Source organism: Cervus elaphus, chromosome 5 (genome assembly GCF_910594005.1).
Source record: "Cervus elaphus chromosome 5, mCerEla1.1, whole genome shotgun sequence".
NCBI classification, from domain to species: Eukaryota; Metazoa; Chordata; class Mammalia; order Artiodactyla; family Cervidae; genus Cervus; species Cervus elaphus.
The window spans coordinates 73,674,123-73,677,554 of record NC_057819.1 but is presented as its reverse complement, the minus strand read 5'-3'; the positions used below and the strand labels follow the sequence as shown (position 1 = coordinate 73,677,554).

The 3,432-nt window shown below is 39.6% G+C and overlaps 1 pseudogene; it reads right to left on the bottom strand.

Moving 5' to 3' along the window:
• Nucleotides 1-873: 873 nt before the first annotated feature.
• Nucleotides 874-3,044, bottom strand: LOC122693172 (annotated as a pseudogene).
• Nucleotides 3,045-3,432: the final 388 nt, after the last annotated feature.

Here is a 3,432-nt window from a genome sequence, read left to right as displayed (position 1 = left end):
AAAAGGATGAGAAAAAGAAGAAAGAAAGAAAGAAAGAAAGAAGGAAAGAAAGGAGGCATGGAACAGAAATCCTTTGCAAATTCTGAGGATTTTTGGGTGTGGACAGCCTTTTGCTGTGCTGTGCTTTGATGCTCAGTGTTATCCAATTCTTTGTGACCCCATGGACTGTCCTCCACCAAGTTCCTCTGTCCATGGGGATTTTCCAGGCAAGAATATTGGAGTGGGTTGTCATGCCCTCTTCTAGGGGATCTTCCTAACCCAGGGAAAGAATCCAGGTCTCCCATATTGCAAGGAGATTCTTTACCATCTGAGCCACCAAGAAAGCCCATGGACAACATTAGATGATCATTATTTAGCCTATATCACTCTGAAAGTATGACATGTGCAGAAGTTTACTTTTTTTTCTTTTAAACTGAAGGTGATATTTTAAAAGAACAGTGAAGTTTAAAAATCACATTAAATTTATATGAGTTATAGGATAGATATCATATATATGTGTATGTGTGTGTGTGTGTATGTATATGTGTATATATATATATATATATATATATATTTTTTTTTTTTCCCCTGAAAAGATTGTATCCCATTGTGGCTCAGTCACTGAAGAATCCACATGCACTCTGGAAGACATGGGTTCCACCCCTGGATTGGGAAGATCTCCTGGAGGAGGGCATGGCAACCCACTTCACTATTCTTGGCTGGAGAGTCTCCATGGACAGAGAAGCCTAGTGGACTGCAGTCCATGGAGCTGCAAAGGGTAGGACACGAATGAGCAAATAAGCACATGTTTGAAGAAAAATGTAATAACCATCAACACACTGTATAAAGCACACTTAAGAAAGTGCTTTCCTTTATCTCTCTTCTCACTCAAAATTACATTGGGTGAGAAAAGATTTTGGTGTTGGCTAATTTTCTGATGGTCTCCTTCACATCACTATTTCTAAGGCTGTAGATAGGGGATTTAGCATGGGGATCACTAATGTGAAAAGCACAGTGGCTACTTTGATGAAGAGACATGAGCTTCTGGAGTTGGGTACACGTTAGAGAAGAAGGATGACCCCTTGGAAAATGGTGATGGCGCTCAGGTTGGAGGCACAGGTGGAGAAGGCTTTTTGGACTCCACCGGCTGAAGGCATTTTGATGATTGTGACAACTATGAAAACATAAGAGGTGAGAATAATCAGGAGGTGACACACCTCATTGAGAGTAGAAATGATAAAACATGTCATCTGACTGAAGTAAGAGTCAGAGCAAGAGGCAGAGATGATGCAGAATACTCACAGCCAAAGTGATATATGACGTTAGAACCACAGAAAGACAGCTCCAAAGGAGAACATGTGATTGTCAAGGAACACATTCCACCCCATGTGTAGGTTCCAGCTACCAGGAGGCTGCAGAGCTTAGGAGACACACCACTGTGTTGAACAGGGGTTACAAACAGCCACAAACCGGTCATAGGCCATCACTCCTAGCATGAACATTTCTGTAATCACAAGTGTGCAACCAAAGAAGAATTGCATCATGCAACCCATGTAGAAGATGGTCCTTAAATCCACAATGAAGATCTCTAAGTGTTTGGGTGTGGTTATATAAGAGTAACAAAAATCAAGAAAGGAGAGATGGCTGAGAAAGAAGTACATGGGGGTGTGAAGTTTGGGATTGATTCTGATGATCACAATCATACCCAGGTTCCCCAGCACAGAGACTGTATAGATGGCAAAGAAGATCAAGAAGAGGGGCACCTGGAGCTGTGGATATTCTGAGAAGCCCGAGAGGACGAAGGTCATTCCAGCACTCTGATTTCTCTCATCCATCACTATGGTTCCTGCCAGAGAAAATCAGAGTTCACCCTAAGCAACCAGACAGGACAGAAATAGAGGGTTGTTGTTTTCTCTTTTCCCCAGCCTGGACAGGTGATTGGTCTGCAGTGGTGAAGTCTGAGATTTCCCGGGAATGCAGATAAGACATGGTTGGAGCCCAAATGGTACACTGTGTGTCTACAGGTGTGGAGAGTGCAAGTGAGCTTCTGATGGAGGGGTAAGGAGAGGATGGATAGGGATGAACTGAGTGTCAAGGTGACTCAGAAAATGTCCTTGTTTGAATTTTCTCAACCTTCTCAGCTCTATCTCCCTTTTCTCCACATGGATAATTACTTTATTTAGCTTCATTTAATTGAACTTGTTGATTACACTTGCAAATTCTTATGTTTGTTCAGGCCACTCTAACTGTTCAAGATGTCTTCTGTTTTTCTCTCACTTTTCCTTAGTGCTCTTCAATCAGAGAGAGGCTTCCCAGGTAGTGCAGTGGTAAAGAATCCTCCTGATAGTTCAGGTGATTCAAGGGGCATGAGTTCAATCCCTGGGTAAGGCAGATCCCCAGGGGAAAGAATTGGCAACCCACTCCAGTAGCCTTGCTGGTGCAATCTGATGTATGGAAGAGCCTGGTAGACTACAGTCCATGGACTCGCAAGTCACATAACTGAGAGATTCAGCACCCGCCTTATTAGAGAAGCCTCGGTTTTATGTCCCCTTAATGATTTCACCAACAGCCCAAATATTTCAAAGTTTAAGTTTTTCAAGACACATAGTGGCGGGGGGATGTAGTGCCATTTCTTTCTTCCTAATATCTTAATATGCTGACCACCTTTAACTTATATGGCCCATATGTAATGGATTTTATTTCTCTTTTTAAATCTCTAGTGTGACAAGTAGAATTAGAGGTGTGTTTTTTTCTTCCCCAGTGAAAAATCTGTCATGTTTCATCATTGTAATACTAAATCCCTTCTAAAGGTAAGTAAAATAACAAAATATAATGATACCAATTGAAAAGTAACAATTAGACAAATCTGTGAGATCCTCCTAAGCTAGTATTTTGAAAGAATCCATAGACATGAGACACTTTAAAAATTTCACTTTTGTGGGTCTGTCACAGATTTACTAACCTAGAATCTTTATAGAGTGTGTCCTACCAAGCTGCTTAGAACATGAAGAAACAATAATAATATAATTATTTTTTTTCAAAGTACTGACCTTACTGCTGAGCATCAAACTCAGAGCACAAATTTTAATTTTGCTTAAGATTTTGTGTTTATTTTTCTAGGTGACATACTTATTCTCAGCCAATTATTTTGTGTACATACCATGGAGCAAGTCAATTAGAAATCACTGAATGGCTGCATTAAAAAAGGCATACATGATTTATTAACACAAGTGTTAACATGATTTCAGTGTTAAATCAGTAGATAGGAAGACTCACTTCTCTTTGCTGGGAGAGTTACCTGGGAAGCTTAGAAAGGGGCAGTAGTTATCTGATATTTTCTAATACCATGTGTCTCATATACATTTCATAATATTTTAGAAAAGGTGTTATATATATATATATTTATATAATATAAATGATATAAAATATAATGTTTTATAATACACAATAATT